Consider the following 27,228-nt stretch of genomic DNA (forward strand, 5'->3'; position numbering starts at 1 on the left):
CTGTTAAGAGTGTATAAAACTCCTTAGCAATATATCTTATTTTTAGGTATTGATAAAATGAGCTTTGCAATGTTTTCACAATACTTTCAGGTCTATCCAACTTTATGATTCTGATTAAACGTTCAAGTCTTAAAATTTATTTTAAAAGGGCCATCAGCTTCAAAGATAGCCACATAGCAACCAAACATCTTGTAAGAATACTGTACTATTGCCCAATTTATTAAAAAAGAAAAATTCACTCCTATAAAATTGCTTGAGATATATGTGACTCTCGAAAAAGAACGCAAATCTTAAATATTTACTATATTAAAAACCTAAGCTATTCAATAAAAATTTGGTGAACTGCAGCATCTCATAGTCTATCCTTTTCCTTATTCACTTACAATCAAAACTAAACTACTAAATTTACAATCCAGAGAACTCATAATGTAGACAAAGGTGGAGGAGACATCACTTGCAATGTTATTATTTTAATTATTAAACTTAGTCTAAAATTCCCATAAGTTGCTTTCAAAGTGGGAAAATAATGCTCATCACATTCTTCCGTTGATACACAGAAATGCAGACACCGCAAGAAGCCAGGCACTGAGTATGTAAGATCTCTGCTTATATGTTAATTACAACAAAAAAGAAAAAAAAAAAAGCAAAGAGGAAGGAAGGGAATGAAAGGCAGTTACCAGGATCTCCTGGATAATCCACTACTTAAAAGGACAATTCAATGAAATACTGCTTCATATGGTAGAGCTGCAAACTAACCCGAGAAACAGGGCAAACTTAAGTGGGTAAACACTTAAAATAAAGATACTTCTAGATAGCTCACTCTGACAATTTCCTTTTAAGAATTTTGCTGAGAAAGCTAAACACGCTGCTAGCTTTAGCAGTAATTTCAGACATTATGGGACAAACGAAAACATTTATTTCTGAAAAATATTATAATGACAGATTGCTACCCTATGGTTAAAAATGTCAGTGTTTCCGTCTTACCCTCCAATTTTCATAGCTTCCTAGATGAGACAGTTAAAAGTCAAAGGCAGCTCAAGCAAGCACTCTGTTAACCCAAGTTTTTCAGTGATCATGTATCAACCATCACGATAATCCAAATGCTGTTTTCTTGTAATACAGAATTAGCATTTTTATAAATCCTGTAATTCTGATTATCTTAAATGAACAAGATTATTTAAATAATCTTCCTACAAAAGAAAAAATATTTTAAAAATCAAAACCAAAGAGTTCTGTCCTATGAGGGAAAGCACTAAAAAACCATTCAGGAAACTCAACTAAATGTCTCAAAGTTCTTGATATTATAGAACCCTGTATCTGTGTGTTCCACATTTCAGATTCAACCAACCTTGAATTGAAAATATTAGGGAAAAAAAGAAGTCTGTACTAAACATGTACAGAATCCTTCTTGTCACTGTTCTCTAATAATACAATATAACTATTCATACATTATTACATCCTATTGGTAGTATAAGTAATCTAGAAATTCTTTAACGTATACAGTAGGGTACAGGTAAATACTATGCCTTTTTTTATAAGATACTTGAGCCAACGCAGAGTTCAGCATTCATGTGCTGGTGCTGGGGGTGTATCTTTGAATCAATTCCCCGAGGACACTGAGATGTCAATATTTAAAAGAAAAAAATAAACAATTATACTGAGAAGAAATACACTGCAAAAGTCACAGCAACATCCTTTCAACAGTCTTCTTTTTCTGTTTGCCAAGTTTTCTAGAATATTTGTGCATTAGTTTATCATGCTGGTAAAAAGTATAATACACCTAAGACATCTAGATGATTTCAGGAAATATACAGGAAATAACTACTTAGTCTCGTGGTCAAATGGATAACTCAATGCTCTTTTGAGAATTTATTTTCAAGTATATGAACGATAGATTTTTCTTCTAAATTCCCAGCCACATCTAAAAATCACCATCTACTGAGATGACAAGATCACTAACAGGCTTTACTCTGCAATGGAAAAGTCACTATTGCTCCCAACTGTAGAATCCAAAATAAACCACTGCACTTCTGTTTTTAAGTAACAAAGGTAGGGAAACAGTCTATGTTAATATGTGCAGTCTATATTTATTTCATCTGACTTGGACACTTCCTCTGTTTTTAATGTTTCGCTATTTTTAAATGTACCCATTTTCACCATTTATTGTAGCTCTTACAGGGATATAGAAAACATTTTACAAATACCCAATCCTGCATTATAAATCAAAGGGAAAAATAAAATCTCCCTAATCCTTACAGAGGATCATCTGAATTACGAAAGAAGGCCATCACTAGAATGACACGTTCCCCCTTAATTTCTGCTCACAACTCCTGCCTGAGATATATAACAAGAATCATCAGAAAATCTTGGGCCCCAAAGCTGTCAATAGAGAAGAATATCTGAGAAGATGATCCCTGGGGCTGTTGCTGTGGCACAGTGGGTAAAGCCTTCAGCTGCAGAGCCGGCATCCCGTATGGGCGCTGGTTCAAGTCCGGGCTGCTCTTCTGATCCAGCTCTCTGCTATGGCCCAAGTCCTTGGCCACCTGCACCTGCATGGGAGACAGAGGAAGCGCTAGGCTCCTGGCTCCTGGCTTGAATCAGCTCAGCTCTGGCTATTGCGACCATTTGGGAAGTGAAGCAGCAGATGCAAGACCTCTCTCTCTCCTCTCTCTTTCTGCCTCTCTGTAACTCTGCCTTTCAAATAAATAAATACTTTTTTTTTTTTTTTTAAGGGCAATCCTCAAACTCAACAGTATGGTCAACTCAAGATTCAAATGTTTTAGGAAGAACCTTGGATAGAATGAAGCTTGATGAATCTATTGCTTACTCAATGGCTTCTTTTTTTTTTAAAAAAAAAAAAGATTTATTCCATCTACTTGAAAGACAGAGAGAGAGAACAAGAGAGTTCCTTCACCTGCTAGTTAACTCCCCAAACAGTTGCAACAGCCAGAGCTGAGCTGATTCAAGTCAGGAGCCAGGAGCCTAGAGCCTCCTCTGTCTCCCATGCAGGTACAGGGGCCCTAGCACTTCCATCCTTTGCTGCTCTCCCAGGCACCCTAGCAGGGATCTGGATCAAAAGAGCAGCCGGGACTCAAATCAGTGCCCATATGGGATGGCAGTGCCGCTGCTCCATATTTCTGTGCATGAGTGATATTTTGACAAGATATTGGCAAGCTAGCCATATAAAAAAACTTAAGAGGCAAGTCAAAGAGACCAAACACATTTTTCAAACTTTATAATTTTGAATCTTTCTAGAGTAGAGGTACATAAGACAGGTGGTGACCATTATAAATAAATCCTGTACGCTAGTGTACACTCGCACAGCACTAAACCAACATGTAAACAAAACTGTGAATTATTTATCTTGTTTACAGATACCTGAAATAATTCACATATGCCAAATCACTGTATTATACTAACATGAATGAAAAAATGGAGGTTTCTCCCCTGAAGTAAAGACATTATACCTCTATAATGTTTGGTTCAAAAAGAATTCACCTTTTTCTAAGATTTATTGTCAGACGGGCAATGGAGCACATTCTAAATTCAGAAAGTACTCAAAACTCTCTAAAAAAAAAACCAACAATATCAAATCATCCTAGGAAAAGAACAAGAGAGCTGAATGTGAAGAAAATTTAAAGATCTGACACACCTAAAGCCAAATATATAAATTTCCTGCACTGTTTTACTTTTCCATGCAACATCTTAAAATTTTTTTTCTTGAGCTGCAAAAACAAATGAGAAAGTAAAATTCCAATGTGATGTCTCTGCAAATAATGTAAACTGAATATGACTCAAAGATGCTTTACATACTAAAACAGCTTTAAAAATGGCATTTCTTTCCAAAAACCACAGGAGAAGTTCAACAAATAGGAAAACAAGACATAGAAAACTGCAATATATGACTTTCTCAGGCTTGGAATGGGTACTTCAGACAAGTATACAGATATTATGTTGCATAGTGTACCATTCATATTTGTGGGTTAGCAAACATAAGAAGCATCATTTTACACTTCCCTGAAAACACAGCATCTTAGTTTTAAATATAAAAAAAATCATCCTAAACAGTAAGAATAACATGGGTTTTTAAAGTGTTAGCTGGTCTCTGTTGAAGAACTATGTTTAATAAGACATTAAAAGAAAAAAAGTACTCACACCTCCTAAACTCCCTTTTAAAAAAGTAAAGTAAAAATAAGAATGACACATGAGTCAATTTAAAACTGTATGGAACAATATTTATATAGTAAGTTACAGCTGAAAGTTTCTGCACCTTTTTACCCATCACCATCACAACAAAAATATCATCGTTAATCTCCTTTTTCACCATCAGTTTACATAACACCAAATTCTACCATCAACCAAAACTGATCCTAAGGAAGCCAGATTTTCTAGTTGTCCATCGGTTAGGACAGTGAAGCCCTGGAAACAGGACAACACGAAATCCCAAGTAAACTCCGCTCAGAACTGCGATACCAGGAAAGAAAACGCACCTCTTACATAAGCGCTGGCACGTTTTAAATATAGCTGGTCCTCCCCACTCCCACGCCTGGCTCGCTAACTCTGTATGTACCTGAGCTCCACATCAACTACCTGGAATTCTGCGGTTCCTCATCATCTCCACAACGGCCAAGGCAGAGTCCACAAGGGCCGGCTCTCAACAATGCTACCTCTGCCATTGGGCGCTCAGCCTGGCTCACGACTGCAGCACAGACAGCTCATCCTTTTGGGCATGATTCAAGAGTCAGAACTGCACACTCCGTATTTTAAAAAATGAGAAAGACACACAGTCCTCTCCTTTCCTTTCCGACTAGTTTCCTGTTTACTGCAGACTGCGATGCAAAGCCATCCATTAATCTTTGATGCCTTCTCACTGCAAAGGCCCCTTCCTCTCTCCCCGCACCTCCTCCCCCACGCCTGCTGATCTCAGATGCGTTTGAACTCTAGTAACCCCAACCCGCTCGCAGCAAGCAGGCAGCGCGGCGGCAGCAAGCAGCCGCCCGGGGGCTAGGGGATTACGTTCAGCAAAAACTCTGCCAGGAGAGAGGCCCCGGAGCTCCCCTCCCGCCTAGCCAAGGGTGCCGGCTCCGGCGCGCCACGCACCAAAAGGCTAGCCAAGAAAGATGAGGGCGAAGTTCACCGTTCCCGAACAGAAAAGGGACTCACTCCACAGCGGGAGGGAAGGGGGGTCTCAGGGAGGGGGTGGGGGCCCTCAAGTGAGGAGAGCAGAACTGGAAGGGGAGGCAAAGGAATGGCACGCGGGAGAGGAAACCGCGAGGACAAAAAGAAGGGATGAGCAGCGAGCCCTCTGGCTGTCAGGAGGGACTGACGGGCGGGATGCGGCGCGACGGGTCCTCGTTCGGAGAAGCGCTTGGCAGGCCGGTGCGCACCCCCAAACCGCCGCACGCCGCAGCAAAGTGGGGAGGCTTAGTCTGGAGCTGCGTAGACCCAACAAGGGGAGCCGAGAGGCAAGAGGGAGGAAAGCCTGGGAGCCAAGTGGACAAAGCCACAAAAGCGGCAAAGTTGGGTAGGAAAATTGGCGAAGAGAGGCCGGAAAGAGGATCGAAGGGGGCCTTCAAGTTGGGCGCTCAGGGGGCGAGCCGCGAGTAAGGGCATCTTAGGAATGTGCGGGGCATCCCCAGGCCCCGGAGAGAGGGCGGGATGGGAGGGCTGGGAGGTGGCGGCGGCGGCCAGGCCCGGGAACGGGAGAAGGGGGGCTCTGTGCAGGGCCCCGGGAGCGGGGCGCACACTGAGAGGCTCCCGGGGGCCGCAAGAGAGGCTGGGGGGTGTAGGGAGGGGCTGATGCGGATGCAGAAGGATGCGGACTCCGCTGAGGCAGGGGAGACGGGGAGGCGGATAGGAGAGAGGGGCCAGGAGGAGTAGGGGGTGGGGGAGGGGAGCGAGGACGTGGGAAGAGGATGTGGGGCGCAGGGATGGAAAGGGGCCGGCCGGGCGGCGCGGTCACCTCGGGCTGCGGCCTCCCTCCCGGCGGCGCGGCGCTGCGGGCGGACGGGCGGGCTCCGCAACTCCCCGGCTCTCTCGCCCGCCTCCCGTTCTCCTCGGACGGCGGCGGCGGCGGCGGTGGGGGCCGGGACGGTGCGGCTCACAGCGGCGGCTCCTCCGCGCCGGGCCTTGGTTGTTGCGTCTTGGGAGGTGGAGGCAGCGGCGGCGGCAGCGGCCCGACCCGTGCGGTCACCATCGTCCGCGGAGGCAGGCGCTCGCGGGCCGAGCCCCTCAGCAGCCGGCGGCGGCGGCGGCGGCAGCGGCGGCGGCCATGGCCTCCTGGGCTCGCTCTCCTCCCGCCCCCGGCGCTCTGCGGCGGCCGGGCCCGGCTCCCGCGCTCTGCGCTTGCGCGCGGCCAGGCCAGCGCGGCGCGCCCCGCCCCCGCCCCGCGCGCGCCCGCGCTCACTCACAATCGCACCCGCCGGTGCTTCCCTCGCTGCCCGCGGTACGTGGGCGGGAGACACAAGCCTCGCGCTGCCCGCACAGCCGCTCGGCGTTTAGGGAGACGCGTGCCGGGGCGACACCTGTCCGCGTACTGTGACACTCGCCATTCTGACACACGTGCTCTCGCACGCTCCCCAGCACCCCCAGCCGCGCGCGCTCACACCCACACTCACCTGCAGGGACCACGTGGGAGACTTTGAGGGGCAGGTCCTGTCCCCCGTGCGTTCGCGGTGGCAGTGATGTGACAATTTTGTCAGCTCCCTCACCGAATGGACTACACTAGCATCTCCGTGGCGGCAGGGGCCAGCACCGAGTGGGCTCCGACCTCCGTGGAATAAGTGAGTGGACGAAGGCCTTGGCTGGAGTGCGTGTCTTTACATTTTTTGATCGCTTTGTTTGGTTCGTAGAATCTTACTGTGAAGAGACGCTTGCAGGTTTCTCTGGTTTTTTGGTCTGAGGTCCAAAAAGCGTGGAGGAAACCTATTTGCTGTGGCTATTCTCTGGCACTGATGCCCTTCCTAATTTAATGTCCATGGTAGCACCTTTTAGTGCCAGCGCTGCTCCCCACAATGCGTAGCCTGAAGCATGTGTGTGCCCAGGACAATTTGACAATGTCAGTCTTGTGGGCCTTGGCAGGACTTATTCCCAGCCCTATCGCCCTGCCTCTCCAGGACCTTTCAGGGCCACGACCTTCATTTCGGCCACTACTGCCATCCAAATCCCTACCCTGTTCCTTGCCTTCTGTTTGGTTAGCTCCCCGGGGAGCCAGTTGCCATTAGAAACTGGTCTGGCCTTTGATGTCCACAGTGCTTCTGCACACAAGAGACACACACCCAGTCATGGGTAAGGTGTTGCAATTGTGCTGACTGGTGTATTCTGAAACTGGGAAGCCTCAGCTTCCGCCTGTACAAGTGAAATTAATATGAGCTTGGTATCTGTGTTGAGAGCCTTTCTTGGAAATGGCTCTGTCCTCTGTGGTTTTTTGTTTGTTTTATTTAAATAGCAGTGAGACAGAAAGATCTTCCATCCACTGGTTCACTCCCACAATGCCCACAGCAGCCAGGGCTGGCCCAAGCTAAATCTGGAAGCCTGGAATTCAATGCGGTCTCCCACTTGAATGACTTCACAGGACTTGACTACTGCTTCCTAGGGTGAGCATTAGCAGGAAGTTGGAATTTGAAGCAGAGCCAGGACTCAATCCAAGGCTCTCCAACATGAGATGTTGGCATCTCAAGTGACAACTTAGCTGCTGTCCCAAATGCCCACCCCAGGGCTCTGCACTTTAAATGACATACCCCCTGATTCTGAACACTTTGCATCTGGCTAAAATTGTAGAAGTAAGTTCTATATTTAGAATATGTGATCCCTGCAGGCCTCAACCACAGTTAGCATAACTTGTTTTCCATTCGTTTGATAGCGCTGTAGAAATAAAGTTTTAAAAATTCCAAGGGATTGTGTTTATAATTATCTCTATGTACTTTTCATTCAGATGCATTTAGGTTGCTTTAGGATAATGATTAAGCCTGTCCCATCCCAGGAAGGCAGTTTTATGACTCTCTTTATGTGGCCTGGTAAGTAAGAAATTACAGAGGCTACAAGACTTATGACTAGGATAGGAAGCCACCTAAGATAGCAAGGCTCTATCCCTTGGTTTTCTCCCTGTTTTAACAGTTGAATTACTGATTTGGCCGAGAACACTGCGACAAAAGATTGCAAAGTCAAATATACGTAAAATCGCATTCTAATGGGATTCATTTATTTATCTTGGATAAACTGCAGAATCTTGAAAATGGTACTTAGGTATTGTTACCAGATTTGTGTTTTGTTTGAATGGAAAAGAGGTCTACCTCATATCTCGCCTTTCTTTTTTGAAAAGGGTGAAAGATGGCTTCAAAGCCATAAATAAAATCCTCACTGTAAGTACTCTAGACTTGTGAAAGCAGGAAAAAAGTCACATGTCCTTTTACCTTTGAATTTGCAGCAGCTGCCTGTAAATGCTGAAGTTCAAAACAAGTAAATTACTCTGGTAATGAAAGGGTTACTACTATTATAGTGCTGCTAATCCAGTTCTGGGAAAGCTCCACCTTGCCAGAAGCAGGGAACTAAAGAAAACCAAAAGAAGAACCCAACTGGAATGGGAGAGAGGGCAACTCAGATACAAGGATATTTAAAAAACTACCTGTAATGAATCAGCAGGTGGAAGACTCTCTCTCTCTCCCCTCAGCCTGTCAAATAAATAAATAAATACTGTTTTAAAAAGTTCATAGAGGCCGGCGTCGCGGCTCACTAGGCTAATCCTCCTCCTTGCGGCGCCGGCACCCCGGGTTCTAGTCCCGGTTGGGGTGCCGGATTCTGTCCCGGTTGCCCCTCTTCCAGGCCAGCTCTCTGCTGTGGCCAGGGAGTGCAATGCAGGATGGCCCAAGTACTTGGGCCCTGCACCCCATGGGAGACCAGGAAAAGCACCTGGCTCCTGCCATTGGATCAGCGTGGTGCGCCAGCCGCAGCGCGCTGGCCGTGGTGGCCATTGGAGGGTGAACCAACGGCAAAGGAAGACCTTTCTCTCTGTCTCTCTCTCTCACTGTGCACTCTGCCTGTCAAAAAAAAAAAAAAAAAAAAGTTCATGGAACATATAAAAGATTTATTGTGTTTATTGCAGTGAGAAAAAAATTGAGAATCCTTACACCTTGGCAATGTGTATTATGGAAAAACTTCATGCATTTCAAAAAATTCTTACATCAAAGTCAATATGCTTTAATTCCATTTTCCATGGACTTTTTGAAGTTCCCCTTCAAATGAGAGCAATCACAATGTAGAGGAACTTGGGTGCTTCCTAGAGGCACCCAAGCCAACCTGAATCAGGAAAAGCCAGGCACTGATCCTATCATGAGTACCGGAATAAACTTAAGGAAATGCCCAAATGCCACAGTTTAGTCATAAAAGGAACTAAGTTGAGGGTGCTAGAAGACGCAGAGTGTTTATGACTGCAGAATGGCAGATCATTCTGGAGTCTAAAGGTTATTGTGCATCTTCAATGTGCATCAGGCATGAAGGAGGGAGTCAGCGCAATTTGAAAGCCCGTATATGTGTTGCAGTTCTAGCTGCTCCACAGTTCCCGAAGCTCTTATAGACCCGGCCATTGCTAATAATCACATGGAAACAGCCTTTTGTTTCAAATCTGCAGATTGCTGATGGCCAGTTCACTGTGCTCTGCCTTCTAGATCCAGAGATGAGATCTCGTATAACATGTTTCACATTACGAAGCCAAAGTCCAAAGAACTTGTGTAACCAATATTGGAAATATAACAGAAAGGAATTTTTTATGCATTCATTCATTCACACACTTTTATTTGTTCCTAACTTTCAATTTTTCTCTCTCTTGTTTAAAAAAACAAACTGGATATTCAAAAATGTCCAATTCAGTCATCAACTTTCTTGATCAGAAAAGTCCAAATGATATGTAGAATCACATTCAACCTGGCTAATTCCACAGTGTGATTTTAAAAGCCTGTTCTACTAGGAAAACTGTAGTCAGTTAGACAAAATAGAGCAGTAAAGAGAAATTCACTTTTTTTTGGATTAATTCATATACCATATAATCCACCTGTATTAAAATCAGTGGTTTTTAGTATATTCATAGAGTTGTTCCACTATAATCGTGATCGTTTTAGAACATTTTGCTGTAAGTGCTTCCCATCAAAAACCTCATCCTTTCTAACTCATATCAGTTAGCTGTCACTCCCCTTTTTCCCTAGTCCTAAGCAACCACTAATATTTCTGTCTCCATAGATTTGCCTGTTCCAGATATGACATATAAATAGAACCATACAATATATAGTCTTTTGTGTCTGGCTTATTTCATTTAGCAAGTTTCCAGCTTCCATCCATGTTGTAATATGTGTTGATACTTAATTTTTCTTGTCAAATAAAATTCTATTGTGTGGACATACCGCATCTTGTGATGGACATTTGGGTTATTTATACTTTTGACTCTTATGAATAATGCTGCTATGAACTTTTGTGTTTGAGTTTTTCTATGAACAATTTTTTTGCATTTGTCTTAGGTGTATACTTAGGAGACAGTTGCTGGGTCATATGGTAATTCTGTTTAACTTTTTGAAAAACTAGCAGACTGTTTTCCAAAGTGACTACTGCATTTTACATTCTTACCTTCAATGTATCAGGAGACATTCGCCATATATTCAACTGTGCCCTACTTGTTAGCTGGGAGACCCTGTGTCAAGGTCCAAGTGTAGGTAATTTACAAGTGCTTCTGTTTGTCATCTAGTATCTACTTCACAGGTTTTTAATGAAAAAAATAAATAAAATGATATTTGTTAATGTTTCAGTACAAAGTAAGTCTTGGATAAATATTATTAGTTACCCTCTCCTGTTTCTTGTTAGGTTAGCAACTTTTCTTGTGATACAAAGTCAGATAGAGATGAAATTGTAAATCCCTATTAAGAGTTGCAGATAAAAATAAGTAAATGAAAAAAAAATTTTTTTTTTTTTTTAAAAAGCACTCTGTGAGGCAGCAGGTGATGTCTCAAGTACTTAGATTCTAGCTACCCACATGGGAGAGCTGGTGGAGTTCCTGACTCCTAGTTTCAGCTTGACCTAGCTCCAACTTTTGCAGGAATTTGGGGATTGAATCAGTAAATGGAAGATACCTCTTCCTTTCAAATAATTAAAAATCAATTGTATTAAAAAGCCATAAGAGTTGGATACATACTTTTTATGGGTGATGGAAAAGCAGTAGAACTTACATAGTTTTAATACCAAAATAAATTTATCTATTTCTACCTTGCATAAAAGTATCTATGATAATAAGAATTGAAGGCACAGGAAGAAGTCAATTTTTGAGGGGCAAGGTTGGATTTTTCAGATTTTCCTGAGTGCATTTTTTATTTCCCTAATACACTATTTGTAACAGTTTTGATTATACAGAAAAATTAAATACTATAATTACCACCCATACATACACACCATCTACATCCAATAAATGTTAATATTTTGATATATACTTTACTTATATATGTGTGTCTTTTGCTAATCTGTTTGAGAATATATTGGGCATCAACACACTTCACCGCTAAATACTCTAGCCTACCTCTTGTAAATCTAAGAGCTTTCTCTAATATACCAATTCCCATGATCACACCTAAGAAAATGAAGTGTATTTTCCTAGATCTTGTACTGTCAACCCAATACTCAATATTTTCTGTTCTTCTTTAACTGATGGCTTTTTTCCCCAATGAAGATTCAATCAGGTTTCACTCATGATCTTGGTTGATATGTCTGACAAACCAGTGTTGTTTCTAATCAGTCTGAGCCCTTGCGACTGTTTTGAATCTCTTAGATCAGGAGAAAAGAAACTGTTTTTTTTTGTTGTTGTTGTTGTTGTTGTTTTTCAGATTTAAGCTCAGCTGGTAGATCTGTAACCTGCCCAGCCATTTGCTTTGTCTTGGTTCTGATTTAGCCTGAGATAGAGAGTAATACAAAATTTTATGCTGCTTTTTGTGCATGATGATATCCAGCTAAGAAGAATGGATATTGATTGTTAGAGACATTTGCTAGTTGCCTCTCCACTACTATTCTTTCTTTCTAACACTGCCATGAAACTTGAATAGTCATGGAGCTTGTTGCTGTGGATGACTCAACCAGTTTATCCTGCTTCCCTTAGTGATTAGTTCAGGGAAGATTTCACAGGTAAGATTAGACATAGGTAAGATTAGAACTACTGAAAGAGCAATTTTGTATCTTCTGGTAGTCCCTAAAAAGGAAGACTGAAACCTGGGTACTACTGGTAGCTATCTTGGATCCAAAAGGAAAGAGCTAACCTGATGATTTAGCCAATATAAGAACGAACTGGAAACAAAAAAAAAAAAAGAAAAGAAAGAAACCAGAGGAAACTCTTATTTTATGGAATTAATTATTGTCATATTCTAGAATTGAAAATAAAGGCGATTAAAATTATTAAACTGAATTATTGTAATTTTGCCCATTGACATAGCCAGTAATCTTATGAAGGGACTGTTGATAGTGCATGAGACCACTGGAGGAACACAGGAGAGGTGCAGCTGTCCTCCCCGAGTTCACGGAGACCCAAGGGTTTTTAAGTAAGTGCCCCTAGGGTGGGACCTCTGTTTTTGCGTTGGACCCTTCAATCTTAGAATTTTAAGCTGCCAGAGTTAGTTTAGGTTTTGAGAGAGCTCTTGACTTTGGAGTATTGAAGGTCAGTTTGCATTGTGAGAGAGCTTGACTTTTGCTTTGCAGGAGGTGATGAGTCAATGGGCAAAAGCTGCAGTTTTAAAGGTAAACTGGGAGATGTGGCAGTACTGCAGGAGGCTGAACAGCTTTCAAAATGGGAGGGTATTAGGGTTCCGTTCTCTTCATTTCTTTTTCTTTGTTCTTTGGTCTGGGAAGACTCAGGTGTCTAATATGGTAAGACAAAAACTGCAAAATCATTGGCTAAGTTGGTCAAGGGATCTCAGAGCCAAAGCCACACTTGTAGGCACAGATGAAGCATTTGAAAGCCACTGGGGTGCTCAACATTAAGATCTAATGCCTGTGGCTTTGCCCCCTAAGCTTTTGATGTCTCAGAGACCAAAGACCCAACATAAAAATGGAATTCTTTTTCTTAAGAAAGCTTTTATTTAATAAATACAAATTTCAGAGGTACCACTTTAGGAATATAGCAGTTCTTCCCACTATACCCACCCTCCCACGCCCACTTCCACCCCACCTCGTACTCCCTCTTCCATCCCATTATTCATTAAGATTAGTTTTTATTTATCTTTATATACAGAACACTAATTCTATATAGTAAGTAAAGATTTCAACAATTTGCACCCACACAGACACACAAAGTGTAAAGTACTGTTTGAAGACAAGTTTTACCATTAATTATCACAGTACTACTCATTAAGGACAGAGGTCATACATGGGGAGTAAGTGCACAGTGACTCCTGTTGTTGATTTAACAGTTGACACTCTTATTTATGACGTCAGGGATCACCTGAGGCTCTTGTCATGAGCTGCCAAGGCTATGGAAGTCTTTTTATTATTATTTAATAAACATGAATTACAAAGTGCAACTTTTGTATTGTTGTGGCTCCCCTCCCACCCCATGGAAGTCTTTTGAGTCCACAAACTCTGCCAGTATTTATAAAGGGCCATAAGCAAAAAAAAAAAAAAAAAAAGGTCGGCGCCGCGGCTCACTAGGCTAATCCTCCACCTAGCGGCACCAGCACACCGGGTTCTAGTCCCGGTCGGATCGCCGGATTCTGTCCCGGTTGCCCCCTTTCCAGGCCAGCTCTCTGCTATGGCCCGGGAGCGCAGTGGAGGATGGCCCAAGTCCTTGGGCCCTGCACCCCATGGGAGACCAGGAGAAGTACCTGGCACCTGCCTTCGGATCAGCGTGGTGCACCAGCCGCAGCGCGCTGGCCGCGGCGGCCATTGGAGGGTAAACCAACGGCAAAGGAAGACCTTTCTCTCTGTCTGTCTCTCTCACTGTCCACTCTGCCTGTCCAAAAAAAAAAAAAAAAAAAAAAAAAGGCCTATAAGCAAAGTTCTCTCCTCCCTTCAGAGAAAAGTACCTCCTTCTTTAACGGCCCCTTCTTTCCACTGGGATCTCACTCACAGAGATCCTTTATGTAGGTAGGTCATTTTTTTTTTTTGCCACAGTGTCTTGGCTTTCCTTGCCTGAAATGCTCTCATGGGCTTTTCAGACAGACCGGAATGTCTTAAGGGTTGATTCTGAGGTCAGAGTGCTATTTAGGGCATTTTTCATTCTATGAGTCTGCAGTGTGGCCTGCTTCCCATATTGGAACATTCTCTCCTTTTTAATTCTGTTTATTGTTATTAGCAGATACTTGGTCTTATTTATGTGATCCCTTTGATGCTTATTCCTATCAATATGATCAGTTACACACTTAAAATGATCACTTTAACTAGTAAGATGACATTAGTACCACCCAGCCTAATGGGATTTGGAGTCCCATGATTAAGTTTTTAGCTTTACCCTTAGGGCTAAGTCCATGGGAACGTGTGCTGAACTATACATCTCCTCCCTCTCTTATTCCCACTCTTATTTTTTACTGGGATCAATTTCAATTGGATTTAAACATCTATGAATAATTCTGTGTTAAGTAAAGAGTTCAACCAATGGTATTAAGTAGAAAAAGAAAATAATAAACTGTTTCTTGACAGTCAAGACAACAGCTGATCAAGTCATTGCTTCTCATAGTGTCAATTTCACTAAAACAGGTTTCCTTTTAGGTGTTCAGTTAGTTGTCACAGATCAGGGAGAACATATATTTGTCCCTTTGGGACTGGCTTATTTCACTAGGTATGATGTTTTCCAGATTCATCTAAAAAATGGAATTCTTAATCTCTAATGCATACCCCACATTCCACTACACCTCCCTTTCACATGTGTAAGTATTAGACTCAGGAACCTGCAAAACCTTACTAATGATCATTTAAAATTAGTAGGTATTTGGTGCAGCAGCTAAGACACAACTTGAGACACCCACATCCCACTTTGGGGTGTCTGGGTTTGAGTCCAGGCTCTGCTCCTCATTCCAGCTTCCTACTATTGTTCACCCTAGGAGGCAGCAGATGATGGCATAAGTGGTTGAATCCCTGCCACTCAGATTGAATTCACCAGCTCCCAAGATTATGTCTTTCTGCCTTTCAAATAAGTAAAAATTTTTTAAAAATTGATGTACAGAAGCTTCTCAAAAAATTTAAAAAATTTTAAGTGCCTCTTTTAAAAAACATTGTTATAAAAGACCAAATAAAAAATCAAAGATGTTTCTTTCTGTGTGTGTGTTTGTGTGTGTATGTGTGAGAGAGAAAGAGATGTGTATGTGATGTTTCTCCCAAAATATAGGAAAGAGGTCCATGTAATTGACTTAAAGGAAATTAAATCAATAAATATAAACACTTAAATCAATCACAATACAAGCGTGTGTGTGTGTGTGTATCTGTCTGTATACACACACACATTAAAAAAAAAAAAACCCTATATTTGCTAGTTAAACAAGTTTGTTTTCTCCTGGGTGAATAAGGCACTGAAGCTGTGGGTCTAGCTAGGAGCAGAATTGCACAATAAAAGTGCATATCAGCAATGAAAGTCAAGAGAGAAAAGGAAAAAAATGAAACATTTGACTTTTTGCTTTTTCGTCTCTTTGCCTCTGATATTTTTGATTCTTGCTTGATTTGTTAATGAACTGATGTTGTGGGGCTCACTGCTGGACCCATTAAGTTTTTGCACATATCTTGCTGTGAGCTTGTGTTTCGTTTTGAGCCCTGGGAGTCTGAGCAGGAGGCCATGGTGAGGCCTGAGAACATGTGTTTGCAAAACACATGGGCCAAAGCTATTGGGCGGGGTCAGGCCCAGTGTGGCCCCACTTGTTTTCTCTGGCCCATCTTTGCCTCCAGGCCATGCTGGGAAGGGCTGGATCCTTCTGGTATTATCTTCACAGCTACCTGTCCTCTGTCCTTGACTCTGCATCTCGTGTGTGTCAAGGAGCTAGAGAGCCCCTGCCCTTCCTAAATATCCTGGGACCAAATGGGTGTTCAGGACCCAGGTTGACTTGGGGGCAAGAAGAGAGCCCTGGCAAGGATCCCTTCTTTGTTTAATCACCTAGGTATTAATCCCTGAATACTATAGTTTAGTTATACCTGTTCCTGAATGTAATATAAATCAAATCCAATGTCATGTATTCTTTTGTGACTGCCTTTTCCACTTACGTTATCAGATTCAATTGTGTTCTTGTGTGAAGCTACAATTCATTCATTCTCATTGCTGTATAGAATTCCATCATATGAATACAACATTATTTAGTCATTCTAATGTTTAAGAACACTGGGTTCATGCACACCAAATGTTCAGTTTGAAGCCATTAGGAGTAATGCTGCTATCAAAAGTTTTATACTGCTTTGTACATTTCTGTGGAAGACAGTTGTTGACCCACACGACTGCATGTCTTCAGCTCACTTAGATAACTCTAAGCTGTTTTCCACGGTGTTTGCACCAATTTACATCCTTAATAGCCATCTTTGAGCATTCCTGTTGCTCTAAATCCTAGCCTCTAATTGGCATTGTAAATCCTTTCAATTTTACACACTCTAGTGGGGTTTCTAACTTGAATTTATCTAATTGATTGTGAGATTGAGTACTTTTTCATCTGTTTGTTGGTCTTTTAGATTTCCTCTTTTGTAAATTGCTAAAGTCCATTACCCAATTTTCTCCTGAGTTGTTTGTTTTTTTCTTTCTTTTTTACTTTGTTTTGAAATTATTTGTATAATCTGAATGGAGGCAGGAAACTGAGATCAAGAGTAGTTGGTACTTAAAATTAGACACTCTGATATGGGATGTGGATACTCCAACTGGTATCTTTACCTTAGTCCAAAAAACCACCCCAATACTTTGTGTGTTTCTGCTATTGCTAATAATAGTTGAAAATTTATTTTTATTTTAAGTTAGATTTTGAAGATGTAACAGTAATTTTCAGGAGTTCCTGGTCCCAAGAGCTTTTTGTCTCTTAGAGTGTGAGGCAGGAACATAAATGATGTGGGTTGGTTGTGACAGATACAGAAGTAGTGTGAGTTGATCATGATAGAGGTGAGCAAAGGTTGCCATAAAAACACACCTGTGAAGTGGTGTGAATGAGCCCATTCTGTGGTCCATGGGGTGCTGAGAAGGGACAGGCTTTCTTGGTGTTGAAAAATAACGGAAGAGTGAGCTGAAAGAGTAAAGGGTGACGCAAAGGCAGAATTGGAATACCATCGTGGCCCCGAGCCAGATTTCCCTGTAGGCAGAATTTGCAAAGAAATGAGAGAATGTGGGCAAACTAGTTCCAGGTCTTAGGCTTAACCAGAAGGAGTTTGTCAAATGACAGGGAAGTGTGAGCAGGAAGAGAATTCAGGAAGAAGCTTCTTTGCAAGAATCTGTTACTGCCAGTACTGCTAACCCAGCAAGAAGTCATGCTACTTCCTTCCTCTCCAGCCCAGTGGTGCTGAGATCTTCCCATGGTTTCATTCACAGAGGCTGAGATGTGTTCCCTGCATTAATTAATTAATTAATTAATATTCAAGGAAAGCCACCAGGTTCTTGCTATAGTTGATTAGCTATAAAAAGCTAGTTAGCTTCCATCAGTTGAGATATCAGTAGTAGCAGAGTGCCAGTTATTTAGATTCTAAAAAAAAAAAAATATTAATGAGTATGTGTTACACACTGTACAGTGTGGAAGCAACCTTTGCACTTTACCCATCAGGGCCTTTTCTCAGTCACTGCATGGAGGAGTTTCATGGAGTAATTAGAGTAGCAGTGATGCTGTGGGCCCTCACTCACCAGGTCTGCTACTTTCTGCTGTTTTTACAAAAGGTTGTGCCTTAGGAGAGAAGGAATCAAGTTTGGCCACCTTCCAGATCTAGAGAACTTGAAGGCCACCAACAACATGCCCTGCCTTGACTTGTTTCCACACAGGTAGAGTCTGATGTAGCTACTGACGCATAAGGAGGATATGAGTAGGAAGACAGAGCAGAGTCAGCCATGAGCCCTCTTGGATAGAGAGAACTCTTGCTTTTTGAATGGATATTGAGGCATTTAATTAATATTTGACTAGACACATTCTGATTACCAAATCAAGACTGATTTATGACTTAAAGCTAGTAAGACTGCCCATAAATTTAGTTCTTGGTATCTGTCCAAGTTTCCATTGGAAAGTAGGAGAAAAATTACCGCTTCTGAATAAAATGTTAAAGGGATAGTGGGTGCCAAAATGAGGTTACGTTCCGATTACATCACAGATCTTTTGAGTTGCCCCCAGAGAGTCAAGTATGTGCAAGAATACTTGTGGTTGGATCTCAGGTTTGTAAAGAGAAGACAAGGAAAGATGAGGTAAACTGCAGTCTGTTCAAGAGCTGCAGACTCTCCATGCCATGCTAAGGAGTTTATACTTTAACAAGAAATGGGAATACACAGAGGAGATTTTACAGAAGAGTAATATGTCTTGAGCATTTACTATGTTCCAGGTCCTACACTAGGTGGTTTCTATTAATTATCACATTTAATTAAAAAAACCCTATGAAGTAAGCTGTTTTATTATCTCCATTCTAAATATGTAGGAACTGAGGTGTCCAGAGCCAAGTCTCTTGCCTGTAGTCACACAGCTCATCAGGGTAGAATTAGCTTTGTTAGGATAAAGTTCCTATGATTGAGTTGTGCCTATCTAAAAGGAGACATGTAAATAGGTATGGACGGTATGGTTCCTATGTCCCTCTGTTTCCTGCTTGCCAGGGGATTGTTGCTCCATCATCTGCTAGCCTCACCAGATGCCTGACCCATTGGGGCCATCCAATTTTGGACTGTGAACTTCCAAAACTATAAGCCAAGATCGACTTTCTTTCCTAATTAGTTCCTCTCAAGTATTTTAGTTTAAGTAACAAAAACCAACCTAATGCTTTATCTTGCGGCCTTGACCACTTTATTCAGCCTGATTTCCTGTTAGATAGCACCTACCTCATAGGATTCTGTGAATATTAGATAAATTAATATACACATGAGCCTTCTTTAAAAAGTTTCTGGGAAATTGAATAAAAAGACAAGCTTATGTTGATGCAAAACAGTTTTTAAATCAGCAAATAAAAAAGACCACATATCTGGGGTATCTCCAAAACAGTTCGTGAAGAATAGTGTATTATGAAAAGACTAAGCACGGATTTCAAAAATTTTTGCACCAAAATAAGTTTATTTTTTAATTCTATTTTCTATGAACTTTTTAAAGTGCCCTTATACTGCTTTGCTTTAATGCTACTTTGTGCATGCACATATTTTCTCCCTTGGTTGATTATAAGCTGTGATATGAACCATTGTTTATTCTTTTTTGAATCCCTCTTAGGCCCTCTCCCTTTCATTAATGAGATGGTATGTAAGTGAGTCTTTAGAAAATTTGACTAAATTAACATGATGCAATTGAGAAACAAATAAATAGGATGACATGTTGGTGCATGGAAAGAATGGAATAGAGTCCCTCTGGTCACTCTTCCTCATTCGCTGATGACTTACACCTGGTATACTTGTCGCCTTTCTCCTCTCCTGGCCTGTGTCCTCATTCTTGGTGACTTCAACAATCAGATAGATAAGGCATATGTTTTTTTTTTTTCTCTTTCAAAATTTGTCATGAAATTTACATAAACAACTGAGTGTGTTTAGTACATGAGCAGTGCTATGCAACCACCACATCCACCTGGTTCCAGAATATTTGCGTCATGTCCAAAAGGGAATCCTGTACCTGTGAAGCAGATGCTCCTTGCTCTCCTGGTTTACTCTCCTCACGTAAATGATCTTTTCTTCCATCCTCCCTCCTCCCACAGCTACCCCTCAAATTGTCATCACCAGCCTCTAAAGACCTGATTTTCAAGCGTCTTTCTTCCTAATCACTCCCTCAAAGATTCTGATCCCTTTTTCTCAAATAGTAACTGTGCTCAGGTTCACCTTAGCATCACTGCTCCCATCCACTGTCTCTACCAACTCTTTACATTGTCCGCTACATTCTTACAGCTCCCTTTACACCCACAGGTTCTGTGGTCTGTCATTTAAATGCATTGCTTTTAAACATTCTTGCCATTCTCTTCCCCCTCAATCTGTGCTGTACCTGCAGACTGGCTGATATTGCTGGATAAATTGCACAGCCAACCACAAATGGCTAATCTTAGCCCTCAGCACTGCTTCACAAACCCCCTGCGTTGTCCTGAGAAGTTTGTTTCCCACTCTGCTTTCCCCCCAGACCTTCTACAGCACTCCTCCTCTCTGTCTCCATTTGGCTGAGTGAATGAGGAAACAGAAGCTATTCATCAAATTCCTCATGTTTTCACCGCCAAATGGCCAGCCTTTGGTACTGTCGGAGAAGTTCCCCTGCTCTGACCAAAGATCAGATGAAATCAGGTCAGATCAGATCATCCCTGAGTGAACTGAATCTCAGCCTCTTGTTTCCTCAAGGAGTTCAGACCTGCAATCATTCCCTTTATGTCCTATATCCTCAACCTCTCTGTGTACAGCACAGTTCCCACTAGCATGCAAATGTGCATGGAGTAGTAGTCTTTAGAAAATTCCCCTTTCTCTCTGTCTGTCTCTCTCACTGTCCACTCTGCCTGTCAAAAAAAATTTAAAAAAAAAAAAAAAAGAAAATTCCTCCTTTGTCTTTGTGCTGCAACCATCCCCTCACTTCACCGCCTATAGCATCTGTAGCCACTTGCTGAATTTCCTCACCCTTTATTTCCCACTCAGTCCACTTCAATCAGAAATCTACCCCAAATACTCCACTGAAACTGGTTTCCAGCAAAATCATCAGAGACTTCTTCCTTTCCAAAGCCAATGATCCCATAATTTCTAATCTTTTTTAAAAAAAATTTTTTTATTTATTTGAAAATCAGAGTTACACAGAGAGAGAGGAAGAGGCAGAGAGAGAGAGAGGTCTTCCATCCGCTGGTTCACTCCCCAGTTGGCTACAATGGATGGACCTGCGCCAGTTCGAAGCCAGGAGCCAGGAGCTTCTTTCGGGTTTCCCATGTGGGTGAGGGGGACTTGGGCCATCCTCCACTGCTTTCCCAGGCCATAGCAGAGAGCTGGATCAGAAGTGGAGCAGCCAGGACTCGAACCAGTGCCCATAAGGGATGCTGGTGCCTCAGGCCAGGGCTTTACCTGCTGCGCCACAGCGCTGGCCCCAGGCTTAATCTTATTTTACTTCTCAGTAGTGTTCCAAAGGGTCTGTCATTTTCTGTGCTTTCTTGATTTCTGTATCACATTCTTAGGCTGCTATAAAAAAATTACCACAAACTAGATGGTTTAAAACAGCAGAAATTTATTTCCTCACAGTTCTGAAGGCTAGGAATTTAAAATTTAACTGTCATCGGGGTCATGCTCCCTTTCTTGCCTATTCCCAGCTTCTGGTAGATCAATCCTTGGCCTTCATTGGCCAGTGGATGCTTCACTCCAATCTCTGCTTCTGTCATCACATCACATCACATCACATCTGTCTTTTGTAGAAACACTAATCATTGGATTAGTACCAGCTATAATCTTCACCTGAATTTAATTATATAGATCCCATTTCCATATATAGTCACATTCTGAGATTCCAGGTGGGTAAGTATTTGGACAGTGAGGGCATTGTTCAGCCTGCTGCAGCTCCTGAGACTGCAGGCTTCCCTGGTTTGCCTCCTCCCCCACAGCTGCTGCTTCTCACTCTCACCTGAGGGCGGGCTGTCTTTCCATAACTCAGCTACAAATGTTGGAGGGCTTTAGCATTATTTTGTGTTTACAATGCCCTTGTGCCTTCTATAAGCACTCCATTTCTGGGGAAATAGCATCTGATCCCATAGTTTTAAAATTCCACTGCTGACTTTCAAATTTGTATTCCAGCTCTCAGCTCTATTCAAATTCCAGCTTCATAATGTAGTTAACCTTTATTGGACATTTACTATGTGGCAGACACTGTTTTAGATTCCTTTATATTTATAGTCAGCATGAGACTCAATCCAGGTATCCCATATCTGTGAGTTTCTTTTTTTTCTTTTTTTAAAAGATTTATTTGTCTATTTGAAGGGCAGAGTTACAGAGATAGAGGCAGAGAGAGAGAGAGAGAGAGAGAGAGAGGTCTTCCATCCGTTGGTGCACTCCCCAGATGGCTGCAACTGCTGCAGCTGGGCCAATCTGAAGACAGGAGTCAGGAGCTTCTTCCAGGTCTCCCACGGGGGTACAGGGCCCCAAGAACTTGGGCCATCTTCTACTGCTATCCCAGGCCATAGCAGAGAGCTGGATCAGAAGTGGAGAAGCAGGGACTCGAACAGGTGCCCATATGTGCTTTACCCGCTAAGCCACAGCGCCGGCCCCCTGTGGGTTTCTTATCAGTGGATTCAACTAACCATGAATTGAAAATATTTTGATAAAAATTGCTACTGTACTGAACATGTAAAGACATTTCTTGTTATTCTCTACACAATGCATTGAATAACTGTTTACATACTATTCGCATTATATTAGTTATTATAAGTAACGTAGATATGATTTAAAGAGTATTTTTGTGATAGTTCTGGATCTACTTCCTTGTGGATTCTAAGGGTCAACTGTATTAACTCATTTAATCATCACAGAAATGAGGGGTTAGTACTAAATATATATAACAAAGAGAAAGTAAGAGCAACTCGAACTTCACAGGACCGGAATGATTCATTTTTCAATATTTTTTATTTATTTATGTATTTGAAGGGGAAAGAGAGAACATGGCAGCATGCTCCCATTCCCTGGGTCACTACCTCAAATATGTTTGATGGCCATGGTTATGTCTGGGCCAATGGCAGGAGCTAGGAACTGAATCCAAGTCTCCCATGTGGGTGGCAGGAACCCAATTTATTGATCCATCATTGAGGCCTCCCATCTGCATTAGCACGAAGCTGGAATGAGGAGCAGGAGCTGGGAATTCAACCCAGATCCTCTGTTGAGAATTTTCACTGGCATCTTAAATGCTATGCTAAATGTCTGTCCTGGGTTAGTATTGTTTTTATCCCCAATTTGTAGATGGAGAAACTCAAATACAAGGAGACTGAGTAATTCATTGTTCAAGCCTACATAGCCAACAGGAGTCAGAATTTGAAACTGAGTAGGCTGGGTCCAGAGTCTGCTTTTAATTACTACAGGGTGTTCCTTTCCTCTAGATATGTATGTGGGGCCTTTTAAAAGTGCATGAAAAGCAGAATTAAAAGACAAATTTATTCTTGGTGCAAAAAAAATTTTGAAATTCATGCCTAGATTATTGCAGTTCAATTCACAATAGCTAAGACCTGGAATCAACCTAAATGCCCATCAACAGTAGACTGAATAAAGAAATTATGGGATATGTACTCTACAGAATACTATACAGCAGTAAAAAACAATGAAATCCGGTCATTTGCAACAAAATGGAGGAATCTGGAAAACATTATGCTGAGTGAAATAAGCCAGTCCCAGAGGGACAAATATCATATGTTCTTCCTGATCGGTGACAACTAACTGAGCACCAAAAAGGAAACCTGTTAAAGTGAAATGGACACTATGAGAAACGATGACTTGATCAGCCCTTGCCCTGACTGTTGATGAACAACTTAATTCTTTATCCCTCCTGGTATTTTTTTTGTTTGTTCTACTTAATACTATTGGTTGAATTCTGTAATTAATACACAGTTATTCTTAAGTGTTGAAATTTAACTGAAATGTGATCCCTGGTAAACATAAGAGTAGGAATAGAGAGGGAAGAGATGTACAATTTGGGACATGCTCAAGCTGACTTGCCCCAAACGATAGAGTTAGAAACATACCAGGGGATTCCAATTCAATCCCATCAAGGTGGCATGTACCAATGCCATCTCACTAGTCCAAGTGATCAATTTCTGTTCACAATTGATCACACTGATAGGACTAAGAGTCAAAGGGATCACATAAACAAGACTAGTGTCTGAAAATACTAACCGATAGAATAAAAAAGGGAGAGAATGATCCAACATGGGAAGCGAGATACACAGCAGACTCATAGAATGGCGGATGTCCTAAATAGCACTCTGACCTCAGAATCAGCCCTTAAGGCATGCGGATCCGGCTGAAAAGCCCATGAGAGTATTTCAGGCATGGAGAGCCAAGACACTCGGGCAAAAAAAAAAAAAAAAAAAAAACAAAAACAAAAACAAAAACAACTAAATGAAAGATCTCTGCGAGTGAGATCCCAGTGGAAAGAATAGGTCATCAAAGAAGGAGGTACCTTTCTCTGAAGGGAGGAGAGAACTTCCACTTTGACTACGACCTTGTCTAAATATGATCAGAGTTGGTGAACTCAAAAGGCTTCCATAGCCTTGGCAACTCATGACAAGAGCCTAGGGTGATTACTGATGCCATAAACAAGAGTGTCAATTTGTTAAGTCAACAAGAGGAGTCCCTGTGCACTTACTCCTCATGTAAGATCTCTGTCCTTAATGTGCTGTACATTGTAATTTAATGCTATAACTAGTACTCAAACAGTATTTTTCACTTTGTGTTTCTATGTGGGTGCAAACTGTTGAAATCTTTACTTAATGTATACTAAACTGATCTTCTGTATATAAAGAGAATTGAAAATGAATCTTGATGTGAATGGAAGGGGAGAGGGAGTGGGAAAGGGGAGGGTTGCGGGTGGGAGAGACGTTATTGGGGGGGGGAAAGCCATTGTAATTCATAAGCTGTACTTTGGAAATTTATATTCATTAAATAGAAGTTAAAAAAATAAAAAATAAATAAAATAAAATAACTGAAATTGGAAGCAAAAAAAAAAAAAAGAAATTCATGCCTAGATTTTTCATAATCATTTTTCATGAACAACTTTTTGAAGACCACTCATATTCATGATTTCAAATATTTTTGTACCAAAATAAAGTATAATTCTACTTTCCCTTGAGCTTTTAAGTACCCTTGTATATTCAACAACTTACCTGATGTCTGTACCTAGATATCCAATAGGCATCTCAGATGTGAGCCAAACAGAATGTTTGATTCCCACCCCCACCTCTATCTTAATCTGTCCTTCCCTGCTTCCATATTTTTGTATTTGGTATCACCAAATCCAGTTCTAGAAATCAAATTTGATTCTTCTCTTTCCTCACCCAGACTAGCCTGTTTTCTGTAAACCAAATCAATTCACCAGTGATCCCTACTAGCTTTACCTCAGGAATACATCTCCAATCTGTTCATTTCATGCCCTGCCCTGTTCACCCAGCCTAATTCATGTGGAGGTACTGTTGTTGGCAAAAAAGAGACAGAGTATGAAGACACAGCCAGACCAGGTTTATTCAAAAGAATAAAGGCTGGGTGGGGCTTATTCCCTGGTGAATGCATGGCAGAGAGTTGCCAGCCAACACACAGCTGAGAGAGAGCTCCCTCCCTTACAGACTAGTGGTTATTTAGTACAAAGCAGTAGGAAGGTGCTTGGGCGTCTGTGCTAAACCTGGGCTGCCAAGATAGAAATAGAACTAAGGCTAGATCTAACGGTCCTTTGAGATAGCAGTGTGAACTGGGAGGGGTTTGTGCTGAAGCGGAGGCTGAACCCCGAGGGTGAGCTGCTGAACTGGGGAGAGAGAGCTTGGGAGGAGTAGGGAGAGTTCAGGCTGATAGCTGGACTCTTCAGATAGTGGTGTGTCCAGCAGTTGAGGCAGGGCAGGGCTGGTCAAGTCAGGGTAGGGCTGTATTAGCAAGGCAGAGAAATGGGGGCCTGCTTGCTCTTAGGTAGGTGAGGTCAACATGGATCTAAGGCTTTCTATTCTCCATCAACCATCGTCTCATGTTACTGCAATACTTTCTACCTAGCCTTTCTACTTTGACTTTTGTAGTGAACCCACAACCTTGCAGCTAGATAAAATTTTGGGAAGATACATCAGACCATGACATTCTCCCTCCCCATTTCAAAACCTTGCTTAACTCCTCCAATTTAGAATAAAATGCACACTCCTGGTCTTAGCAGACAGGGCCCTGCTTGATGTGATGCTGCTCACCTCTCTGCCCCTATTTCTACTACCCTTCTATATGTTCACCCAGCTTCAGGTGTGAGCCTCCCCTCTGCTATTCCAGGGAACTCCCCAATCTATGCCTGCATCAAGTCCTTCCCACCTTATCATACTCCTGCTGGAAATGCCAGCAAGAAGTGCTCCATCTTCCCATCTTCCCATCATCCTGGCCTAATTGCAGACATTTCCTCCTCATAGAGGCCTTCCATGAAGTCATCATCTAATTAGGTTGTCATCTAGTCACTTTCTATCACATTGTCCTGTTTGTGTTCTAACCTCATCTTTGTTTATTTGGATAGAGGTCATTTTTATTTTGTTTTTATTTGAATCTCCAGTGCCTAGAATGGTGTCCAGTACATGGCAACTGCTGAATTATACTTGTATATTTTTTAGTGGATGAATGAATGAAAGAAATTGACATGAATGAAAGAAAGACAAGGGCTGATACTCGTGGGGGTTATTTGGAAATTAGTTTAAAATAAAGAAAGCTGATCAACTTTTATAGAGGAGAAAGGACATTTTTGGCAAACAAAACAAGATAATCAAATAAGTGATCCTGTTTTAATTTTTTAAAGATATATTTATTTGTGTGTTTTTTTTTTTTTTTAGGGTTTTGTTTTTTATTTGCAAGGTAGAACTACAGAGAGAGGGAGGGAAAGAGAAAGACATCTTCCATATTCTGGTTTACTCCCCAGATGGAAACAGTAGCCAGGGTTGGGCCAGGCCAAATCTAGCAGCCTGGAACTCCAAGTGGTCTCCCATGTGGATGTAGGGCCCAAGGACTTGGCCATCTTCTGGTGCTCTCCCAGGCATTTTAGGGAGCTGGATCAGAAGTGGAGTTGCTAGGACTTAACGGCACCCATATGGAATACTGGTGCCACAGGAAGCGGTTTAACCCACTGAGCTACACTGCCAGCCCCTGTGATGCAGTCTTGAACAAGTGACAAATATGAGGTCACTTCAGAATGTTTGTGGAAAAATTAAATGATGATTAATTTTGATGCAAAAAATTTTGAAATCTATGCATATTTTTTCATAATACGCATTTTCACTAACTTTTTGAAGATCCCTCATAGAGGCTGTTAACTATATTTATTTAGGTGATGTGGAAAATTGGTCAGTATAGAAATAAAATAAGCTTATTGGGTAAATAGTTAATGTCAAGATAAGGGGTTTTAATTCTGTATACTTTCTTTTTTTTAATTTTTTATTATT

General features: G+C 41.8%; 2 protein-coding genes across 6 annotated transcripts in view; one reads left to right on the forward strand and one right to left on the reverse strand.

Moving 5' to 3' along the window:
* RNF145 (ring finger protein 145) overlaps nt 1-6,104 on the reverse strand; it is a 45,222-nt gene extending 39,118 nt beyond the window's left edge. For 2 of the 4 annotated variants that reach the window (XM_070076387.2, XM_089335011.1), the window contains exon 1: nt 5,963-6,104. The gene's annotated coding sequence lies outside the window, so the exon portion shown is untranslated. Of the gene's footprint in view, nt 1-984; nt 1,191-4,590; nt 4,875-5,962 lie in introns of those variants that run through there. The other 2 variants (XM_051844420.3, XM_002710188.6) reach the window with 2 other exon arrangements.
* A 541-nt stretch (nt 6,105-6,645) lies between these two features.
* The window catches only part of UBLCP1 (ubiquitin like domain containing CTD phosphatase 1), a 71,062-nt gene continuing 50,479 nt past the window's right edge, over nt 6,646-27,228 (forward strand). For both annotated transcript variants that reach the window (XM_089335012.1, XM_089335013.1), the window contains exon 1: nt 6,646-6,782. The gene's annotated coding sequence lies outside the window, so the exon portion shown is untranslated. The remainder of the gene's footprint in view (nt 6,783-27,228) is intronic.

Source organism: Oryctolagus cuniculus, chromosome 6, assembly GCF_051225735.1.
Source record: "Oryctolagus cuniculus isolate XC-2025 breed Fujian yellow rabbit chromosome 6, ASM5122573v1, whole genome shotgun sequence".
Classification (NCBI taxonomy): Eukaryota; Metazoa; Chordata; class Mammalia; order Lagomorpha; family Leporidae; genus Oryctolagus; species Oryctolagus cuniculus.